Raw genomic sequence first — 24,757 nt, 5'->3', positions numbered from 1 at the left:
GAATTCAAGACAGCCTTCTGGCTGCAGTGCTCTGAAGGAGGGAATAGCATTCCTACAGTTCACTGGAGCTGATCCTAAAGCAGAATTTCTTCCCAGTGAGGTCAAAATATTAAAAAATTTTATAGAAGAAAAAAGTCTAAATATTTTTAAGGCTGATTGTACCTAGGCTGGTTTTGTGGCCACTGTTTGCTAGGGCATTTTTTCACTCTTGCAATACCTACTGTCTGCAAGTAGATTTTGCTTGTCTCTGGCCCTTCGGGAGAAGCCCCAGTCGGCCTAGTCGTCCCGGGTAGGTTTCGGTAGATATCTCATTCCCTGCCCTCAGGGAGCTTCTGAGCAGTTATCTAGTGACAAACAGATGGATTTATTAGTAAATACGACACAACATTAGAGAGGACAGTCCCAAATAAAAACAAGTAGATAAAAATGTAAACAAACAAACAAAAAACCCCGCTGGCATTATATGTGTTGGTTTCTAAAGGCAGGCTCCAACGTACGGCTCTGTCAGATCTAGCGAGACCGATGACGGTCGCTGATCTCTGCTTGTGTCATGGCTGTGCTAATCACTAGGTCACCCCAAGCTACAGCCCTAATTCCTGGCAATTACACTCAACCTGAGAGAACACCAAATACCTCCAAGTATATGTTTGCAAGTAGGTCAGTAGGAGACTTTATGATCTTGATACGAAGGTAAAGCTCATCTTAATTTTAGTCCAGGCGGTATTAAACCACTGAATTTGATGGATGACACTGTTCTCACAGAGGTGCGTACCTTGCAGAACTGGATCTTGAGTCAAAGCCAAGTTCTGCATGTGCACACATGTACAGCTTTCATGGAGTGGAAGTTAAAAATTTTCCAATGTACCTGTTTAAATGATGAGGTGACTTTCCATTTTCAGTTTAATCAGGCCACATATTAATTTTGGTTGACTGCAAATGAGTGGAGTATTAGGTCCTTAACAGCTGAGTCGTTTGAGATGAAACGTTGGTGACACCTACCCTGTGGCCACAGAAACGTAAGTGTACGTTTAATTTCCACATCTCTGAAAGGCCCATAAACCCTTTTGAAAGATTTGTTAGGCAGCTTCCAGTAAATAACAGCAGATTTTTCTCTCGTAATCTTCAAACTTCTGTCATTTAACTGTATGTACGTAACCGCTAAAATGTATTGTATGTAAACATACACGCTCACATATACTTTGCGGTTTTCTGGCAACATTAGAAATGCTTTGATCTATGTAGCCGGTTTTATTTCTAATTTCTTGAATAATCTTATTTTCCACCGATCCCTCCGAGAGCTTCTATTAAGCCGCTCTTTCCTCAGCTCGTATGATGCGACATCCATATCCTCTCACCAGCACGGCTGCTTGGACACCAGTTCAGAGCAGCCAATAAACAGCTGGAGGGGCAAGTGGAAGCATGTGATTTTCTCATGTTTGTCTTGGCATTTTAGAGCAGTCTGAGCTTTTCCAGACTTGAGTATTCAATAATACCAAAGAGAGGAAATCAGTCGTTTATGTTAAAATAAAATAGAGAATGAATGCAGAAATAAATATTTTTGGCTAACTGTAAATTTAGCATAGCCGGGAGACTTGTGTGGGTTGAACAGAAGACCGTTAACAACAGAAAGTAGATAGTGGTTTTGGTTTAGGGGTAACACTGGCTTTAGCGTAAGGGAAACTTCTACGCATTGTGCTATCTACCAAGTCTTGGAAAGTGAAATGTAACTAGAATAAAACAGATAAGCAGTTACTCCACCTCTTAATTCTTACCCTTTCAATCTTGCTGCCATTTTATTAGTAAAGGTTTCAAAAAACAAGGGCGCAAAAAAAATAGTTGCAAAAAAATTAGACCTGCCAATGTTTCCCTCTCCCTCCACCACAGTCCAAGCCGTTTTCTGTTTCTTGCTCATGATCCATCGGTGTTAATGAGCCGTAAGAACGTGTTCAGAAAGCACACACAGCCTTGAGCATCCCGTGGAAAAAATTTCTTCTGTCTTCGTGTCAAGAGGGAAGTGGCTTTGATCCCGAGAGCTGTTATCGAACGGCCCCTTCTCGCTCCGCTCCTCTCTCTTTCTCACGGGGAAGGATGGGGAGTGTGGGACAAGGCGGTTCAACCACAGGCGGGACTGGGCCCTCCAAGGAGGTGGCAGAAGGGTTTTCTGAACGGAAAAGTCTGTAATTACTGGTCTCCAGGTGGAAACCCAACCTGCATGTGACCACCGCGCCTGCCCCATTCAGATCTGGACCCGCGTGTAGAATAAAAAGCACAAGTGACCCTCAGCTTCGCGTTGCAGCCCTTCGCCGCACCTCTCTGGTGCCTACTTTGTGGCCACTGTTTGGTCGGGCAAAAAACCCCACCGCCTACTTTAGGGATGCCAGAGCACGTCCTTGAGGCTATTTATTTTTTAGCTAGGAGAAGCGGGAGATTGCAACGCTCCTGAATGCGCCGGCATCTGGGGGATAGCTGCTTGCTGGTGCAAACCGATTACACCGTTCGCTCCAAGATGGTTTAGGATTCGGGAGGTGATTAACAGTTTGGAGAGAGGAACGTAGCCCGGCTGAGCCTCGCCAGAGCTTTCAGCCTCTCCCGCAGCACGGCAGCTCGGGTCGAGTGAGTTTGGGGGATTTTCTGGCTGACAGCGGGACGGGACTTACACCATTTGTTATTGCTGCCTATGTCAAATTGCTTTGGTCTAGCTGATTGCTCCATGGAAGTTGTAGCAACTTCTTTTAGTTAAATATTTGTGAATATTTATTTTTTTTAGTTGACACTTTGATTCTGGCTTTATCAATAAATAAACTTAGAGGTCTTTGTTCAAGCAAATGCACGCTGGTAGCTAGAAGATAAGTCTCTGAGAAAGGACTGTGTAAAGAAAGACCGAAGAGCAGTTTCTAAATCCTCATGTTTAATATTACTGTTTCTCTTTTAAATTGTCTGTTATTGTAACAGATTGACTCCTGCAGATTTTCAGTTTACAAGCTAGCTTGGAAATCACTAGTTCATGCTATTGAAACACACTCAGACAATATCGCCTAGTTTTATATGTCAGAAAGACTTGCAATTTCAACAGTCCAAAAATATTTAATTTACTATAATTTAAAAGCAGCTTCAAGTTACTAATAAATACATCCATATGTTTTTGCATGCTAGGCTGGTGAATATATGGGCTAGCAATAACATCTCAGTTGCTGAATACATCAATCCCAAAAAGTTCATCTGGAGATTTTTTAAATGAACAATGATTTCTATTGTTTCTCATTTTATGATTCACGTTACTAATATTTTAAACATATGAGTTGGGGCTCCTAATTCCTAATATTTTATTAAAAAAAAAAATTTTAAAATGTTTTTAGAAACATTTAAATGTTAAAAAAATAATAATAATCTTCTTTAAGTTGCCACCTCCACAGTCAAGAGCGTAGTGAAGCATAAATGGCTCTGGTTTCCAGGGTTTAAGAACACAACATGAGTATGACAGCACTTGTAAAAATGTATTGGTGCCAACACTGGTTTGGTTTTAAGTTTAAAATGCCTAGTTTAATCGATTACTAAATGTCTGAGAAGAACGGAGGCAGGCGGTAGGTCTTTTCTCTTACTATTCCAGTGGTGCCTCAAAGAAATGGGGGTGTAGCTCTGTGTACCCGTGTCCATGCCTGGGGGCACATTCCGGCCTGGTGGAAGGGGGGGGCTTGGGCACTGGTGGCACCCAGTCTCAACCTTTGGCTTGCTAGGGGGGCTTGGGGCTAGTATTGCAAGGAGTGGGGCATGTTTACCCCTAAGTACAGAATGAATTATATTTCATGTTTATAATACTCATTTCTTCAAGGTTTATATTTAATACAGAGATATCTTCTGCTCTGAATAGAGATGTGATAGCAGGGTGCTACCACAAAAGCTCTTCCAGGCAAGATAAATTATAGTATGGAATGCTATTAGCATATTAGGCTGAAATTAAATCATAATTGCCACAATAAGTAAAACCAGAGTACAATAAGCTTGATAAAAATCAAAGCTTTCCGTTATCTCCCAAGTTATCTTCAGTACATTGTGTCTTTATTGTAGCAGAAAGAGGACAGTTCATTTCTTATCACTTTCAGAAAACGCCAATAAACTGGTTGCTCAGCCTATAGCACTAAATATTACAACGCACGAATCAAAATTTGCTTAAAAATATTCCTCAATAAATTCAATAGATCATAAAGTTCTGGAATGTCCCTCTTCTAGGTGTAGGAGACAACATGAGGAAACTTCATATATTTTTTCATATTTAGGTGAAGGTTTCCATCAGTCTGATTCATTTAAAATGGACAGGAAACCATGATCTTGCATTTAGCATCCCTGGAAATATTTAAAAGACGTGTAGATGTGGCACTTAGGGACATGGTTTAGTGGTGGATGTGGCAGGGTTATGTTTACAGTTGGACTCGATGATCTTGAAGGTCTTTTCCAACCTAAACGATTTTATGATCTTCAGTCATTTTCTTATTGGCTTGTGCAAAGCTCCCAGAGGCTCCCTTAATGAAAGGAACTGCAAGATCTCTATCAAGCTTTCCGAAAAGCATCTATTGATTTTTAGATACCCCAAACCATTGAGTTTACCGCTTTTGAACCTTTCTGGAGGGATAACCTAGCCCAGACACTGTGCTGTTTCCGATAGTCAAGCCCGTCCCACCACATGACACTGTAGTCATAGGCTTGTTCAGCGAGCTTGGGTTTCTCCATGTGGTAATAATTTGTTGTACTGATTTTTTTAATTCTTCCAAAGAGTTCGAGAAAGAATCTGTTTTCTCCAGAAGACAGTCAAAATTAGCAATTGATGTTCGCTTCCTTGCCACTTTTCCAGTAATTGCTCAGAGCCCAAATGATTGTCCGCTTGCTCTTTGATGCCAAATCCTGTTTAATACTGCTGGGAGTTTATATAAGCTCTGAAGGACAAAGATGAACATTTGGCATATGTAATTATGCTTTTAAAAACACATTATAAACCTAAATGGAAATCATCAATCTTTTTTCCTTCAGAAGGAGGTAGTATCCACTGAAAATGGAAATATAAACTTGCCAGAGTTTCCAATCTTGAAAAAATTATGGGTTCCTGTTAAAAACTCTTCCAGTTTGCATAACACCTTTATTTTTCTACATATTCAGCTTCAGATAAACTTCAAATTACTGAGTCTTGAAAGGGCCTCCCTAAACAAGTGGTTCCTACCCATAGTATTATCTGACAACAACATCAGTGGTTAAGTTGGCCAAGTCAATGTTTACCAGATGTTCATTGCGTTGACACTTGCCAAAATATGTCCTGTAATTGAGACTTTTTCCTCAGCTTACAGCTTTTCCTGCTGTTCCCAGATTGCTTCCAACAGTCAAAAGGGGGATGCTACAGAAAAGCCAGCAGGACCATTATTTACGCAGGAGCCTGATAAGCTAGAAAGGCGGTATCAGGGTAGGTTTCTTAACAGGAATAGAGACGTAAATAACATAAATACATTTTTAGCTGCTAGGGGAAAAAAAGCAAAGGAAAACGTTAATTTACTTCTGTTTTACTTGTGATCAATTTTTATGTGATTGCTTTCCCACATTTGGAAGAGTTGAGAATCTTGAAGGGTTTGGAAAGTGATGTGAGCTCATCATATGAAAAATGTTGTTTGACTTCCACTGAGACCTGGATAGAGATCTGGTATGTTTTCTCTGTGGCTTATTTATCCTCTCTACAATGTTTTCCTCTCTCTTTTAAGAAGAAAGTGAAGACACAAGAGCACACAGTAATGCACAGACAATAACAGGTGAAGGCAGGCTGGCAGACCAGGGAAACTTATTTATTAGACAGAATCTGAGCAAAACTGGCTTGATTGAACAAAGAGGCACCAAAGCAGGCCAGAAGTAAGAGGGAGATAAAGAAAATCTTTGGGGAAAATAGGCAAGCTGTAGCACGAGCGAGCCCTGCTTTTTGTTAAAAATCACGTAACTGGCTAAGTGTGAATTTAGAAACTGAGACTGGTGCTTCGTTAGACTTGCGATGGGGAACCCACTCGGGAGCACCAGCCCACGGAGCTGGGTGTGGGTGCAGTTCTGATTACTGAGGAAAGGACAGCGCAATGCATGTTGAAGCACCTCTGGAAAAGACTATTTTTCCCCCCTTAAATGCCATGTAGTTTGTTCCTTAAAAAAAAAAACACAAAACAAAACAAAACAAAAAACCACAAAAAAAACCCAAAAAAACCCTCAACCAAACAAAAATAAACCTTCAAACCTCTTTATTTATATGATACTCATGTAGCTCTAAATATAAAAACATTTGTGCTAAGAAATTTCCTTGTACTTGTTTTGGAAGGTCATCTGCTGCACAATGCCTTTTTCAAGAGTACGAAGTGTTTTGCGCTCCATCTTTCTGTAAGAAGAGGACAAAAAAAAATAATAGTTTTATAACTGCAAGGAAACCAGAATTTATCCTCAGCCTTCATCACAACATAGGATCAGAAATCACTCGAGCACAGATTAGCTGAAAAGGAATAAATTAAAGCTAAATTGCTCCGCATAGACTAATAAATAAAATAAATGGCCATCATTCCAGGTGAAATACTTAGATAAGTATTTTGAAACGCACATCTACTTGGCATTTGCTGCTGTGCTGCAGCTCCAAAGGAGATTCACTAAGCTGGAATCAATGCTCAGTATCTCTTTAACTTTTTGTTCTCACGATCATGTTCAAAATGCAGAATTTCTCTTTCCAGAGTTGCGTTGGTATTGTCCCTAGTAAGGAAGAAAAATGGAACCCTCATGGGTTTTTTGTAAAGGGAAAGCTGAAAATTTTGGTTTTACAAAAGCCTGACTGAGCTTCGTAGTCTTTTCTCAGAGCCGTAATTTAGCTGTGCTTTTGATGTCCATCTCTAGACTGATGTTCAAGACTTTCCGAGCAAACTGCATTTGCCATTGAGCTTGTAAGACAACACCTATAGAAAATATTTCCTTCAAGAAGAATATATTCTCATGAAAATTAGTTGGCAAGAGAAAATTCCTGTAGAAATTGCCATTTGAGTAAAAGTAAGTAAACAAATGGGAAAACTACTATTTCTCTCAGCCATCTGTACAGACCACTATAAATAACACAGCTACCGATTTACTACACATAGCAGGATGTGTGTTAAAATTCACAGGTGTGGGTTTTGGTGAAATAATTTTGGTGAAGTGATTTTTGTTGTTGTTGTTGTGCCTACAGTTACTTGTATATGCATTTTTATCTGGAAATCCCATAACAGTCGTAGCTACTGTCGGCACTAATTTTTCCAAAATAAAAGCAAAAACCCACGAGCTTTTTCCTCGCTCTGAAAGTTTGCACTGCCTGATGCAAACAGCGTCCACCTCCAGAAGGTGAAAACTCTCTGGGTGTGCTGAAAAGCAGATGAACTGAGATAAGGCGTGCTCCCCTGAAACTCGGTGGAAAATCTTTTGTAATAAGTAGGGAATAAACCTATAAGCAATAGGGTTAAATTTAGTTCAGCATCTGCTTTCAGTAATTATCAGTGAGCTGTGGACAAGATTAACGGAGGGTATAGTCTTACAGAATTAGGATGAAAGTACTCAAGTGAAGATACTTTTTTTTATTATTGTTGCTGTTGTTATTATTATTATAGAAACTAAAATAAGAATCAGTATTTTATTTGTCAAATACATTTTTTTTGTAAGAAGCCAAATAATTTGCAAAAGCTAATCATTTAAAGTGCCTAGACTTAATTATCTGTAATCAGATAAGCTATGAAAAATCCAGAGAGATCAGAAGGAATATAGGTGCTCAACTCCGGGTGATCAAAATAATTTGTTTCTTAGTTGGCCGATCTAAGTACATACTGGCTATTGATATTCTTGGATATTCTTGTCCCCTATTTGTTTAGCTGAGTAATATGAAATGTACCCTAAAAGGGTGTGAGTGGTACATGTAGGTGCCTCTCATCCAGGGGCATATATTTCCGGTGTCAAATATTCTACAAGCAAATTCATTTTTAGAGTAAGCAGATTACAAAGTGCCGATAGAACTGTGCATTATCTTAAACCTATGCTGAAGAAATAGAAAATAAAATGAATAGAGACTCAATATGAATACACTACAGAGAAACTCAAGAGTATACTAAACACTCTTTTTTTTCACTAAATCATTCCTCAAGGAGGTGAACGACTTTATTTGGTGAGCTTTCTGTACAGGATGTTCTCCATGCACTTCTGACAGTGGTTTCACATCACTGATCTAAAACTGGTTTTCCTCTCCAAGTTCGTGTCCAGTTTAGCTACTGCGCAGTATGTTGCCCAGACCTTGCAATGGCAGGTCACAGTGAAGTTCCCCTGGAAACAATATCCTGCTGCCTAACTTTTCTCCTCCTGAAGTTGTTTATTGGGCCAAATCACTTCTCTTGAAATCTTTTATGCCAGGGACGTCTTTATGGTGTCAAAAGAATTCAAAATTTTCTTTCCTTTCCCAAATCTTCAACTATTTCTCCTTCTTTCTTTTTTTATAGTTCCCATATAACTTCAGCTTATTCACTTTCAGATTATAGCAGTGCTCTCCTTTGTGAAGTTATATCATGCCTAAAAGCAGAAATTCCTGGCCTTATTAAAAAAACCCAAAACACAACAAAACAAAAACGACCCCTGCAAACCAAACCAAAAAAGCAAACAAACCACTAACAAAAACTTTCCCCACCCTTTCCTGCTTCTTTGGAGCTGTATTGTAGCCAATGACTGGACATTTTTATTTCTGTTAAGTAACTACTTGATTGCATCACATTGCATCCTCAGAGAAGAAAATAAGGATGTTGGTAAATGTCTCCCTTGAAGCTGTTCCAAGTATGTGATTCTGGCTATTTTAGTTATGCAAGTTCTTTCTACCATCCCTCAGGCAATGTGATGATCAAAGACAAGCCAGAGTATCCCAGGAATTAATTTTGACTATTTTTAATACTAAAGGACAGGAAAATTAAAAGCATGACAGAACAAAATCAATAAACAATGATTGTTTCAGATACATTCTCTTTGGGAATGCCTATGAAAGGTCAGATCTGCCTGCAGTATGTTAACATACCCATTCCCCAAATGATCTGCAGGTCCTGTTTCACGTATAGACCCATTATGAAGTTGGGCAAGGGAAATTTTATTTTCTTCTAATTAGCTTTTTGTAATAAGAATAACCTTTGTAAGAATACAAATAAGAGGAAGAAAAAAAAAATTTCTTGTTCATTCCTATATGAGCAAAACCAGTATTTGTCAAAGCTGCCCTAGGGGACACAACCATCAAATTAATTCCCTGTGCCTCTCTCTGCTTACTGAATGTTAACTCAAGCTTTATCTCCTGCAACAACCGCAAAGTGTTTCAGCATTTCACCAGAGGAACTGCTGATAGTTCTTTATGCGGTGGAATTTCTGTTCCCTAAAACTCACTGCTAGGAGAAGTCGAGTCTAATTTCCCTGGCCACGCTTTGCAACCGGCCGGTCGGGGACGCGGAGGCTTCCACGTGGTCGTATCTTCTCTCCCCCGTTGGTTTCCTCAGCTGGGGGCTGCAGCGGACGGGACGTTCCCTGTCGAAGCGTAGGAGCGGGAGGATGAGGATTACTTGGGTTGGAGATTTCTACATCTGCGCAGAAGGGAACGTTTTTCCCCTCTGACTGGACTCTAACTTTGTGCTGGTTAACTATTCATCGGTGCAGTTTCGTAATAGGTTGGTCTTGGAAATAGCTCGAGGGTTGGTTAAATGTATATTCAGTGTATTTGCACTCCGTTGTTGAGAAAATAACAGTATTTTATCTTGAACGTTTTAACATCTTTAGCATTTTTTTAGTAACCTATTTGCTGAGCTTAACTTCCTAAGTTAAAACTATGTTTAAATTAATCCATACAGATTTATATTTTATATGCCTGTATTTCCAACTATAAAGTTGGAATAAGTTTTTAATATTTAATCATTTCAAAGCATCTTTTAAACTTAAGAGTAATTCAAGAAGCCATTATAATTTCCCTTTTTAAAATACTTGGATAGATAACACAGTTTTCTAACTTCGATGATGAATGTGCTTATAAATTTCCAAAAAGATTTTCGATTAATGTAAAAAAAATTACACATAGCTGCATAAAGCAATATAAGGGGGAAGCATCAGGTATTTTCACTTATTAATTTCACAATTCACATAACAAAGCATCAGGTTATTGCATACAGTTTTGTATGTAATACTTGCAAATATATATCTCCAAGAAAAACCACCAAAGTTAGTGTGAAAATATGAGTTAAGAAGCAGCAATACATTTGGTACAATATTTTCCAGTTGTTAGAGGTTTTTTTCAAGTTTGAGTAGTTTACAGTGCTTATAAAAGAATTAAGTTCTGATAAGACAATTTTTTGATTTGAAGTAGCTGCTTTTGTTTAAAAATGCAATATGAAAAATGTCTGAAGATAGATGTAGTTTACCGACACACAGCTCATGATTCTGATAACATCATCTGCGCTTTTTTTGGCACCCCTACTGCATATATGGAAACATATAGATAATGTAGATAATAGATTATTCTTGCAATTTAAGAAGCTGGGCCTCTCAGCCAACCTCGTTTCATTTAGGAGGTGCATATTTCCTCTCTGCCTACCTAGCGTCTTGTTTAAAAGCATCTTATACTTTGAAGATAGGATTTCAGTGTTGATCAAAACATGATTTTCCCACCTGTGGAAGAACACGTGCTACTTATAAATAGAAGAAGGGGGATTAAAAAAAAAAGAACTTTGTATAAGTCAAGGTTCTAATAGCCAGTTTTAGCACATACACTTCCAAAAATCAAGTAAAAGAGAACAGCAAAGAAAATTGAAGAGAAATAGAAGTAATAAAATCCTGCTTTTGAAAGACGTCACAAGCACAGTAGGAGATTACTGACAACAGTGGTTTATTTGTTCTTTCTTTCTTTTGGATGCTTTAGACTTTTCCTGTGGTGTAAACAAAAAAGGAAAATATTCCTGGAGTATTCTCTACTTGTCTGGACATCTAATTTAATAAAAAAGCAGCACTAAACATAAACAAGTGTAGTTAAATTCTTCAAAGATCAAATACACAAGCAGTGATCTCTTAAAGAAGTAAGTTATATGAATTTCATTATTAAACATGTTGTTGTTATAGCTACTGGGCTCAGGATTGGTTTTGGAACAGAAACCATCCAAGCACATTGACACTTTCTGAAAATTACACACCTCGCGTTTGAAATGACACAAAACTATTTATTGCCCGTCACCATGTTAACCTCCTATTCAATAGTATTTTATTTCGGTTGAAAATCATCATATACAATAAATTCTACCAGATTTAAATCTGACCACCACTCTTGAATGACGGCCAAAGAGCTTTTACTCTTATTGCAGAATAGGAGCAGTTAGCCAAGCAGCTAGGGAGCTTGGCTGTGCTCAGACCTAAGGCTCAGACACGGAGTTTGGTAATTCTGGCTGAAAGGAAGGCAGAGGAATGCAACTTTTATTTCATGTCACCTTTCTGTTCCAGTCCACCTTAGGGAGGTGAAGCAAGGAGCAATTTAATGACGTTTTTTTGAAAAATGGCTTGGATAAATACTGTTACATGCAGTGACAGTATTTTTGTGCATATATGTAATCAATAATGTTGTTTTCATGTCATTCAACGGTAGGACTATTCCACATGGCTCTTCTAGACCCATCCTGTGACATTACCTGTTTATCTATGTGTACATATGGATGTACATATTATGTACTGGATGCATCTGTCTTCTCTTAGCACAGACCTGTGCATGTATTCTTCGTGAGTTTAATAGTTTCTTTTTTTTTTCTTTTTTTTTTTTTTTTTTTTTTGTCCAGTAACAACTCTTTTAAGACCACATTTTAATCAGACGTGAGTTTTAAAACTCCAGTGGATCAGGAACTAAGAAAGGTAGATTTTGGAGCGATTTACACCCTAAACAACCAGTTTATGGGTAAACCAGGGAAGGAATTAGCGTGTGGAAAAGGAAGCCTGGAAAGAAAATTTTCTTAGCTGTAAAATGGATGGTACTGAAATATACAAATGTTACCTATACCTGCATCATTCTTTTTGTATCTTATAAGTTTTATGCTCATTGAAGAACCAAAGCTTGTGAGGCAAACAAAGCGATAGCTGTATCGGTTATTGGGAAACTCCTTGGTAGAAGCAAAAAGAACTTTGTTTCTTAACCTTGTGCCATGGCGTGCACTTATGCCGTGAGCAAAGCAAAGAATCTTCTGACTTCAGGGAACTAAACTGGCTGTCGGTGTCAGTGTTAACTCAGGGCTGGAGAAAGGTCTTCTGGTTTTGTTTTTTTCCTGTAGAAATAGAGTGTTTTCTGAAGCACACCAGGCATAAGAACCTCTCACCTTTGCTATGCAGCACTATGTCTGGGGTGGCTGTTGCCTTCTTTTCTGTAACAGCCCTGTACCCTGCTCTGCAAATCTGAATAAGCTAGGTTAGAATATTGCCTTTGAGCTCATAAATAAAGGTAATGCCGGCTAAAACAAAATCTACATGAGGACTTCTGCTTTAGAACTAGTGGAGGAAAATAGGCATTGTCTATGGAGTAAATCATCCCAATGCAGTATGTAAAAAAAGATCAGAAGCGGAAGATACAAGAGAAGTACCCCAAGCACAAAATATTACTTCAGGTACGCAAAACTTGTTACCCATAACCAGGTAAAATAGGCTTCACTCACATGTCTTAATAAAGCTACTTTAATAACAATTTATGATCAGCTCAAGCAGACTGCATAACAGATGTCTTTTTTTATTATTATTATTATTCCTTTTTTTTCTAATTGTTGCACCTTATTTTTATAACTGTTATATACTACTTGCTTCAGGCTTCTGAAATAGCTTTTCCATTACTGGGATCTGATAAAGCCCTTAAAAAATTACTCTACTAACGGTTAAGGAGCAGTTCTGTTAGGAGCATTTAAATGAAGGAAAAGACGTGACTTAGTGGAAGAGCTGCCTGAAGAGGAATCTGTCGCTAATATCCACACAGTACTTTATTGTATTTTGTTCATGATTAGGAGATATAATGTGGAATTCAGAGCACTTGGGGACCTCCTCAAGTTACACCACAGCCCTCTGCTATCTTGAGTTTGCATAGCATTCATCTCAGCGTGAAGGTTTAATCACCTGTCCCGTAGGGATGCTGCCATATGCATGTGTCTCTGTAGTGGTTCACGCAGACTTTTGAAATCTGGAAAATTAATCTTCCACTTCACTGCGTGCTTTAGCAGTCTGGTGTGACAATGAAAATAAGATATTGTGTGTGTGCAGGGAGATGTGAAGTTGGGTTTCAGAATGTGGTTCAGTCTTAGAGATTTTGCTGGCTGAGCAGTGACCGAACTTGCTTTTATTTTTCTATAGAGTGATTTGGGGCGTGTCCCATCAAACAACAAATCAGTACATGGTACAAGCAACTTAACGTGTTAAAAGCGGTTTACTGATTTCTCAAAAAGAGAGGCTAAAATATTTCTACAAGGGGCTAGGAGGATCATAGCAATGGAAACACAGATGAAATGCAACCCCGTGTATCTGGACATTTATTCAATATTGCTGGTCTAACCATTGTTACTAAGTATCATCTAAGAAAACCCTGTGGGAATGATCCTAAATATTCTGCTATATCATTTATTGCAAAGATGTTTTCCTGGTAACACTTTGGTAGACATATAGCTCGCACCAAAGGGTATTTGAGATATTTCCTAAGGCAGTGGGATAATATTGAAGAAAAGTGAATGCCAGGAAAAATTAACTCTTCTTGAAATCCTATATATTATTGTTCTGTATTCATGTTTAAACCTGCGTTTTCACTTAGCTCACTGGAGTTAACTAACCAGACAGCTGAATAGGTGGTTTGTCTTTGGCTTATGTGCAGCTTGAGCATCCAGGCCGGACTGCTAGTTAATGCCAAGGGAAACATTTTTTGCCTTTGACTGTGCCAAGTACTATTTGCACCCACTGGCATGCTGGGACAGTGGCGCACAATTTGCCACTGTAGCAATGACCTCTGAGAGCTTGGGTTAGGTGGGATTCTGATGAAGTAAGCAATAACAAAACGTGATTTTTCCTGCAGTGTTACTTGTTTGCTAGTTTGTACCTAAAAATGCTCATAAAGTCAGCATCAAGTCCATGTTCACCCTGTGGACTCTAACTCTTACAAATGTCTTTAGAAGGATTTAAGCGACGTAAAGAATGTCATATATATAAACCCTACACAAGGTTCTCGTTTTGAGTAATGCAGGGAGGGAAATGCACGTGGCCTTTGTGCCTCCACGTAAGAACACCGTACCCAGAGACCAGCAGCGAGGGGACTGCAGGCTGTTGAAAAACAGGCACTGGAAAACACAAATGCAACCGTCACAACTCAGTGCGCACCAAGTACGGGAGAACTTTCTTTTAAGGTATACAGATTTGTAAATATTTTTATAGATTCAAATCCTGATGGGAAAATGAAAGAAATCATGAAACTGGGAGAATTATAGATGTAAGCTATTTCTCAGCATGCCCTCCCTTACTTGGAAATGCAGAGGTTAAGAATCCACATTTCTGGTCACTTTTTTGCTGTTCCAATTGGGATTCTTTCTCTGAGTGTCATTATAATGGCATTTGTTCTGAAAGCTTTGTTATGGTTTATGAGCCTGCCTATGGGTTTGAGAGGTTCAAATGACTGTCAAAGTATGTACCAGCATATGCCAACATAACTTTAAAGACGTTTACGTGCTGCTAAAATTTTCTCTTCTCTTTGGAAGAGCTCTTCAGCATCTGTCAGTTGTTCTTTAGAACCAAATTAATTTCTTACTAATTTTCTGTGCTAAGAGTCCAGTTCCTCTTCATCTAAGGCAAAGCCAAGCAATGCAGTGAAGCTTCCTATTTGATTATCAGTTGAACGCTCCTGTTTTTTGCACTTTTCCTCTTCAAAAACATTCTGAAGCTCTTCACTACTTTTTTTCTTTTTTGTGTAGCTCACATCAAGTGTATAACTGGAAATAATATAGAAAAGATTTATAGCAGACCTACATCTATTCCTTTTTCCTAGTACTCTAAGTTTGGCATTCAGACTCATTTTCTTACAACTCCTTGCATTGTTATTCGGAATACTTATCATGACTACAGACTTTCTTCTGCAGCTTCACTAGTTTATCTTATAGTTGAATCTGTTACTTGTACTCATGATATGAAAACTGCTTCAGAGACTTGTACGACCATCCTTTCATTAGTTGTTAGATTATTAATAATTCATTCTGTTTATGCACTTGCATATCGGTGTCTGAGTTTCATAAATAGGTCCAAAATTTTAAGAGCTATAAAAATAATTGGCCCATAGGGAAGCTTTGTGAACGCTTTTTCCTAGCCTATTATTTAGATATGTCAGATCAAATTGGGAACCGAAATCTCATCACCCAAGTTTGGAAATGGTGCGTATTAAAAATGTTCACATTGCTACCGGGGTAGAAGAAGAGCAGATCTGCAGAGTGAGACGATGGGCGCTGAGGACATGATGTCAAAAATGGTATGCGCTTGGCAGGGGGTTTACTCTGGTCCGCTTCTGAGCTCCGCGATGGAGTTTGCCATGCTATTAATTTACTCATCTAGAAAACTCTCTCGTGACAATCCCCAGGGACTAATTAGGCGTTAGTGCTGCCGCAGATCAGCATTACGTGGTGGGGCTGAGGCGCGGGGAGAGGAGGGGATGCCCCATCGCTTGGGGCCAGGGCAGAGGCGCGCGCCTGCCGAAATCCTCTCACCCGGGGCAGCTGGGGAGGCTGGGGGTCCAGCTCCAGCATCAACCCACGGTGCCCATGGATCGGAGGGTTTTGGTGAAGCTTCAGCTCATTGGAGAGTTTCTGGGCGGGCATCGTCCCGCGCAGCAACCCGCAGCTGGGGTTATTCCGGCTTTTCCCAAACCCACCCAAACAGACATGTGGCTGCTTGGGCTCAGCACAACTGTTGGGTGGGAGGCAGCGGCACAGCCTCCTAAAAGATTATAGCCTTTTTTTTTTTTTCCTTTTTATTATTTTCTACCCTGCAATAGCTAAATAGTTTCATCTTCTCAGTGCTGTCTTGATAATGAATAACCTACACTGTTCTTGCCGGGTACGATGCTGCTCTCCTGGCCTCCCACTGCCCTGCACGCACACCCACGTGGGTACCGGAGCACAATTTTTATCGGACATTCCCACCAGCTAAAAAGCCTTACAGCCACTATTGTTAAGGAGCAATCACCTTTGGATAGTAGTCGATTTATCCTGATGGGTTATGCTAATTAAAGTCTACATTTTGTTTTTCAGAAGGAAAAACTGAACACATTTTATATTAAAGGTACAAATTAAATGACATGCCAAGTGTTACGTCCTGTCATAAAGTGTAAGTGTGCACATTCAGCAGTTTTCCATGCCTGTATTGGAATGTCTTCACCTAAGGCAAATTGTTTCCACATACATCTATGTCAGTTTTACATTCATTCAGCCAAAGAAGTTTAGGTAATGAATTTTACAATATGTAGGTGAAAGGTAATACCTAAAATATCTGGAGCAAATTATTTTTTTTTAAAGACACACTGATGTGAATCTGGACTTATCTTAATGTCCTAAACATCCGTCTTATAGTAAACATTGTAACTAATTGTATTTATAAGTAGCTGAAATTTACTCTAGCTTTCCTCTTCTTTTACTTTAAACAGCAGTGTTCATAAATATGGTTAAAATTCCATGGATTAGATTTTTATTTCCCACCCCCCACACATACACACCCCCAAGCATGGATTTCCCTTCTTAGTTTTATGAAGAGTTTAGAACCAGATATTTTTCCTTTCAGCTTACCAAGGGATTAATAATATAAAACTTGGCAAGGAAATTGCCGTCTGCGAACTGGAGTGAATATTTCTTGATGTAATCCAGATATAACAGTTCCTTGTGCAAGCTGTACCCTTTGCAGCATAAAGAACATAGGAACGGTTTAGTGGCCTGTGCAAATAGAGAGGAAGCAACTTTCATCTGTAGGCATGAAGAAGGGGGGGGTTTCTCCTGCTTCAGGCAAGGTATATTTAACACTGAGAAAATAGGATTTAAAAATAGTTCCAGTTTGGGGAAAAAAAAAGTCCACTTGAAAGAACTTAAAATTTGGGGTTGGGTTTTGTTGGGTTTGGTTTTTTTTTTTTCACTGATGCCTTTTAAATTTATGTTTGCTCTGGACTGAGATGATTCAAATCTCAGTGGCTGCCATGCCTTTTTGAATGAAAATGAAGTTAGCAGTTTTGGACTATGCCTGCAGTGAAAGCACAGCAGTAGCAGCCGAAATCTAGAGGTAGGCAACATCTAGAAGGATCCACTGGATTCCTTGCTTACAAGTCGTCTTGAGAGGGGAGGCGGGGGAGAAGCTGTCACCAGGCTTGCTATCAAAAAGTTGTCGGTGTGCAGTGTGAGGTCAGAGCACAAGTTTGGGCTTCGTCGCCTTCTGTTTCCCTGGAAATGCAGTCCTAAAACGGAGGCATTGCTCCCTTCCACACCCACACTGCTCAAAAGAAATGTACGTCTGTAGACCCAAACACTTCCTCAGCTGGGGTATGCAAGAAGGTTGCCTCTTATATTCTTGTTAATCTACTGTCTTTTTAATCTAAACTTTGAAGTTGTTTTCCCTATACATATAAAACCACCTTTCTGAGGCTTTTTTATTATTATTTTTTGCATATACTGAAGTATCTGTGCTTTCCTGTCTATGCAGCAATGATGTACATGATCATTTGATTTTGATCCAAGGAGACCAAGCTCTGGTTTATATATCATTCATTTGTACAAGCCAATATCTGCAAAACATCTTTCTTCATCCTCAAGAGGGGTAGGGGAATGGATTGGATGCTTAGCTCTGGATGAAGTCTTGTTTTTACATTTTCCTGGTGCTTAGCATTCATTAATACGGGTGTATAAATTCATCTCATCACAGCAAACTGCTTATCTCAGAGTGCTCGAGTAGTGGATACGAACCGCTATGCAATGCAGTCGTGATCTCACCTCCAAAAGGGGACGTGAAATCACTGCCTCCAGACTGGAGATGTGACTCTGCATAAAACCGGTTTGATGCCTTTCTGCGAGCACGTTGCTCCAACGCCTTTGAACAGAAGCTGCCAACCGTGGGTTTTACTAATAGAAACCAATTGTCTGAAACGCGTTAGCTTGCTTGCCCAGCGAAGGACAATCTCCTTCATTCATATGCAGAATATAAATAAAAAAAAGAGCAGCACAAGTAGTAAAATCAGCCAGACCAGGAAAAAAAAAAGGGAGGCACGTTCCAGTTCTATCACTTAATAAAGCACAGATATCCAAAAATTAAGAAAAGGGGGGTACAAGGTTTCTTACAGGCTTTGGAGAATTTTGCTGTAATTTGCCAACAGATTTTGTAGGTTTTATGTTCACAAACACTCATCTGTTCGCCGAAACACGTATGCGCTTTGGCAACGGGTACATCACGTGATATGCACCTTCCGCTGAGGGTTTTGGGTGCTGTCTTTAATAAACACTAACAGCAGCTGCGTATAATGCTGACTGCTGCACTGCCTAAAAATTATAGACATTATGGTGTGCTGTTATATACTTTAGTTACTTTTTTTCTACAAATAAGTCAAATATATGCTTAATGTTGTAATAAAACAGAAACAAAAATAGTCCTTGATTACACTCTTAGAGAAATAATTGGGAGCATGTTATTTTAGATCAAGCCTGTAAATAATAGAACTTCATAGGGATGTCCTTCATTGCTAAATACTAGAAGTTATTTTGAAATTTCTTGAATTCTCATTGATTATTATATGCTACACATTGCTTGAACTCACAGTACCTAATTTCTTGGTATCTTTTCCATTAAATGCTACAATAAAAAACATCCTTCTTTAGTTATACTTTCTCTCCTTTCACTGATCTGCTAAAAATGTTAACATGTTTAACAGGATGAAACATAGATTTTTCTTTTTATATACATATACATACATATATATACACACATATATATAAAAAAGTAATATAGTATATCTAGTATAAAAACTATTATAGTATATCTACTATTATATATATAGTACGTATAGTGTGTGTGTGTATATATATATTTATAGTTATTCCAAAAACTTTGAGTTTTAAGAGACAAGGGGATCTTTTCTGTAGGTGTTTTTAACCATTTGTACAGAAAAAATTTATAGTTTGGGAATCTCTTGAAGAGCACATCAGAAGGAGATATATTTTATTAAATTCTTTAGGCTTTTTCTGGCACTTATTTGAACTATTAGGTTTTGGTTTTGTTTTTGGTTTTTGTTTTTTTTTTAAGGAAAACCAGTAATGATGATTTTGGGGAAAACTTCCTGCAAATGCTGTGTATAGTTGCAAATTCAGCAAAGCATTTTAGCGTGTGTCCATGCCTATTTCCAATACCATTTCAACCAGTGTTTCACCTGGACCCCATATATTCCTTATGCAATTAGTACACTCCGACACCACAGAGTCACACACACTCTTGCATCCGTTTTGCCCTAACTATCCCTCTCCAAAAGGGAGTGCTCCACATCACTGAACTCAGTACTAATTCTTATGGCCACAGCACGAAGAAGGAGGAAAAAAAACATTCTTAGCAGCATGGGGGCCTAACTTGCCATCTCGGTGTCAGAGGGAGTTCTCTCCTATGTAAAATTAAATACGCATCTATCTTTGTAATCTGTTCAAAATGCAGTTGTATTGGAAGTTTGTTGCTGAGGGGTAATACCCGCAAAGTTAGGCAGAAAGACTTTGTTTATCCGAATGCGTTCTGCAGCTGTTACACCTCGCAATTCTTCCAAGCAGCTGCCTTTCCTCCTGAAGCATTTGCTTCTGTTGGATATTACTGTTTTCTTTCTTTGGCTCTTATTCTTAGTACTTGATTCATTCATTGTTGTTGTTATTTGCAAAAGTAGCCTCTTAAATTTTATCATCATCATAAGCAAATCAAATCATACATTCCCATAACTAAAAACCGCTGCACTTAATGCTCATTCTTCACTCATCGTTTGTTTAGGTTTTTTGTTGGCATTTTGCATGCTCAGGGCTTTTTTAGCGAGCGGGATGATAAATGTCCTGTGCACTCGGGGCAGTGGCTGGCTGAAAGTTATTTGGCAATAACCGCGGAGTTGTGACTCTGGCTTAAAAACCATACAAGTACTCTTTTTCACCCTTTGGTTACATTTCTTTAAACAATACAGCGCAAATACAGGGACTTGTAGTCAGATCTGGCACGATGGGCAGTTTTTGCTGCAGTTTTCATGCTGGCACCGTTGGAGGCACACCAGCGACCGTGGCTATAATGTGACCCTGCACATGGCAGGCAGAAATGGATGAAGGCTGAGTTATTCTGAATCTCGTGTTATTCTGAATCTGTATTTTCAGTTAGTTATTTTTGCTGTAACAAATAGAGCAACTTTTCAGTGGTGGTGAACTTTTCAGGATCAACTGCACTGAGATCAAAGGTGATGTCTTAAACTACTCATGCAAAGCTCAGGATCACGTTTTGCCAAGACTGTGAAGCTGTTTGTGTCATTAGAAAAATTACAATTGTGTAACTGAAGGAGCATAATTGCACGTATGAATTTACTTATATATGTGAAAATTGGTTTGTGTTCATAGTTATAACCGTTCCTCAGGCTCTTTCATACTCAAATGGTTTTACAGGCTGAGGGTTTTGCCATACTGATGCAAAGTTTGTGAATAATAATTAAAAATATATAAAAAATCTATTTTATTTTCCTTTGGTAAGTTATCTTCAATTTCCTTTTCATGAGGTTATGTCACTACATGTAGCACAGGGTATTTTTAATGGAATGACAAATGTTAGACTTCATCACACGTTAAGCACGAGTAGATAACTAACTATCTTCCTTCTTGTATCAGGGGCATTGAAAGCGATCAGAGCTTTACAGGAATGGGCCAATGTGGAAACAAAACCTGCTTTTTTGTGCCTTCTCGTGTCACTTGAAAGAAATTTAGCCGGCGTCAGAGAGGGGAGCAGATATTCATTGGATCATATGCATCAAAAATTTGATTTCATTCTCCTGAACGGAAAAATTTGTGTTGGCTAAATCTCTCCTGCCTTCCCTCCTACCCAAATGTGTAAAGGAAGGACATTGCAGTCCAGTGAATTCCTTTAAGGAGTTTAACAAGCTTTGAATTAGGTCCTGTGGCAATCGTAACTGAAATAGCAGCAGATCTTTTGAGACGCTCACTGTTTGGTAACAGCAGTGCAGTTCACTTTGCGGTCAACACACCACACTCTAAACCAGTCTGGAACCTGGTTTGGATAATTTGATAATTTTTCAGACATTTATTTGTTCTAAAACTACACTTGAGGGTATTTGCCTATGGGATTTATATAAAATAGGCTATGTCTACATTAGCAAGTGATATGGTGCAATAAATGAGCAGACTGAGGTGGTCAGTGCAAAGGCTCCTAGACCTACACCGTCAGCAATTTGTGTGTCAAGGCTTGCGCTGCTGCTCCTAACTAAAATGCTAATGTGGGCACCATGACAGAATTTTAATTGGATCCTCTTTACAAACAAATGAAAACATTTTTATTTCCGGAGCACTTCCACCTTCCTTTTTTATTTGATAGAATGCCCTTCACAAATGCAAGAGGCCAATTAGAATGAATTTTATTTTATTTCTAAAGAAACTGAGCATCTTGAGGCTGCAATCAAATTTCTTTCAGGGTAGAAATGGCTAGTATGTCGTGGGTCTAACAGGAAACAAATAACAAAAAGTATTGATTATGACGGGAGAAATGTCTCCCGAGCATGTATGCATCGTTCTGCTCCCCGAGGTCACTTAGCAGGAACAGAGGTAACAGAAAAAGCAAACCCTGATGTTTTCTAAAACAATTAAAAACCTCTGCTACTCTCCACTTCTTCATGCATGCTCTCACATTCACATTTCTTCTTAAAATCTCTGATACTAACACTTTTCTGGAGACTGTATTAGCCTTCCTGATCAGCACTTTTTCCTCCTTTGCTTCAATCTGTTTAAAAATTGCCACCAATTACATCTCCCTCCCTGCTACGTACACCATGCCCCATACCTCTGCAAACTTCTCCTTCATTAATAGGCAAATTGAACCTCATCATTTTCCTGTCAGTTTAGTAAGACTGGTTTCTCACCTTCAAGACCTTTGCTAGGTTTCTCAGCTGTGCCATTAGGGTAAGCGTGACACAAATGGCTCTAAACCACCTCTCGTGTTCCCCGTCTTTGGGACAGCAGCGGTTAGTTTTGGACGTAGGTGTTTGCTTGGCGTAGCGCAGGCACAGCCTTCCTCAGGCTCGTTGTGTGATCGGACATCAGTGGGATCTTTTGTGGCCTTTTTTCATAGACTCATGTTTTCCCGTCTTTAAAATGGAGCACTTCGCTGGAAGTTAGGAGGATTAAAGGTACGTTCCAGTGCTGCGTGCATAGGAGCCAAATCAGTGCGCAAGTCCAGGGTAGCCCTTGGCTGCTCCAGGTTGTGCTGAGCATCACTTCTGCACTGGCTGCCTCTCCGGTGTGTCCTGGCTCTCTGGTCTGGAGCAGAAGTGGCCGGGACAGTAGTATAGAAAGATATTGCACTCACTCTCCAGCGCCCAGCAGAGCTTCAGCTGCAGTTTCACGGCAGATCGGTGCCAAAGGGACGGAGCAGGATCGGGCACCGTCACCTTCTCATACCACAGCTTGTGCAGAGTGGTGCTGCAGTCTCTGGGCACAGCACGCTCTAGTCTTATTATTTGTCATTTACAGTCCTTAACAACTTTCATGGGAGAGTGAGGATTCCCCTTTGTCTTCTTTTGAAGGCTTCACTTTAAAGCATTTTTTGTCCAAGAGCAGCCTCAGACAAAACAGAGGAATGTGCTTTGTAAAGGCCAGCAGTTGCCCAACAAGTTGCCACCCCACAGCGGTAACGAGACTTCAAGTTCAGAAACTCAGAAATGAGTGTTTCCAGTTGCAGAATATTGCAGTCCTGGCACTTGGCCACCAGCCCGTGCTCGGGCTGCTTTCGTTTGTGCTGAATGTCAAAAGAACATGAGGACATTTATTCCAGGGTTTTTTTTTTTCTGAGTGAGCAAGTCATGCCGGTGGGGCTGTGCTGAGGTTAAGTACGTCTTTAGTTTTTATTCTATAATTAGTGGAGAAGGGATCTGGTAATAAAAGAGAGGAAAGAAGAAAGGACTGAGCAGTGCAGCGTTCACATGGATTAGAGGTTTTCTTTGGCAAAGTTCACGAGCATGACGTGTACTTGCATCACAGGTGTTTTCCCAAAGCATCTCGGCTGCCTAGACAAGAAGTAATGGCCGCAGCTCATCCGTGTGCTCCCTCCTGCTGGAGTAGGGCCAACATTTTGCCTAACCACAAAATAACTCATTCAGAGAAAAAAAAGGAAAAAAGAAGAAGAAGAAAAAAACCCAACCCAACCCACGCTGCAGTCTCAATTGTTTTCAATTACGAAAGTGATTCTTGGGGCCAGGATTATTCTGATTTAGGCTGTCAGAGTTCATTCTGTCATCACAGAAAACATAATCCTGAAGCTCAAGGCCAAGGCAGAGGGAGAAGATCCCAGGTCTGCTCTGAGCTTTGAGTGAGTCATTTTTATCTTTAGCTTCTCCCTTGCAGAAGGACAGCTGAGCTCCTGCCTCCCTCATCCTGTTAAGATCAGATCTGCTGGAAGCGTGTCCTTCTGGGCCAGGGGACATCTTTGACAGAGCCTGCTGTTGGCCAGTGTTCATACTGTTTGGGTCTGACCGACCACTTCGATAGCAATCATAAATAGAAATATGAACAACGTGTAAAACTGAGGACAGTAATGGGAACTGTCGTTGAGGCTCATCGTGTGGCTGTAAATGTCTCTAAAATCCTTGAATGCAAATTTGTACAGAAACTTATATTATGCTGGGAATACTCTCTCTGATCTGTAGAAGAAATACAAATGTGCTGAGATAGTGCAGTGTAGTAAGGTTGCCGTATTTTAGCTGAAACAAGCACTTTTTGACTTTCTTATTGCTCTGGAAGCTGGAAACAAAGTCAAACACTCTCCTCTGGTGTTGAATGGGACCATTTGTAAATGCCTGACACATTAGTGACTGTTTTCTGAATCTATTCCAGAAATTACATCAATCAACAGTACGTGCTGATGCATGAGAGTTTAATTTGATTAGTGCTGGTGAGCTGGTTTAGTGATGATGGCACAGTTTATCAATTATTTGCAACTCATAAGCTGATGTTGAAACAATCTTGCATGAGTACCAGCATGGTTATTTTCTGTGAAACTTTCACAGCTCGATATCTTTAATTAATATGTGTTTACTGCCAAGTGAGAGATGGTTTGGGGCATAACCTTTTATGAAACAATGCAGGAAGTCACAACAGCTGTTAATAACCCAGACTGACAGACAGAAGGTTTTTGTAGAAAGTCAATATTAATATTTTCAAGGGTTTGGAATGTTTTTAAATCATTATTATTATTATTATTATTGTGCTGTGATCCTCAAAAAGGATATTAGAAAATGAAGATGAATCACTATCACCATTTCTATTGTTTAGTATGTGTTCCTGTGTAATAAACTCATCCAAATCATATAGAGGATTTAGCGGGCATTTAATTTAACACAAGCGTTCGTGGCAATTTATACAGAGGGTGAGGGGAAGTTGCAGATATTAGACGAAAGGTTTGATTTGCCCCATAGAAGCTCTGTTGTTGC

The sequence above is a fragment of the Buteo buteo genome, chromosome 16 (genome assembly GCF_964188355.1).
Source record: "Buteo buteo chromosome 16, bButBut1.hap1.1, whole genome shotgun sequence".
Lineage (NCBI taxonomy): Eukaryota > Metazoa > Chordata > Aves > Accipitriformes > Accipitridae > Buteo > Buteo buteo.
The sequence above is the reverse complement of the archived record's forward strand: the minus strand, read 5'-3'. Positions refer to the sequence as shown.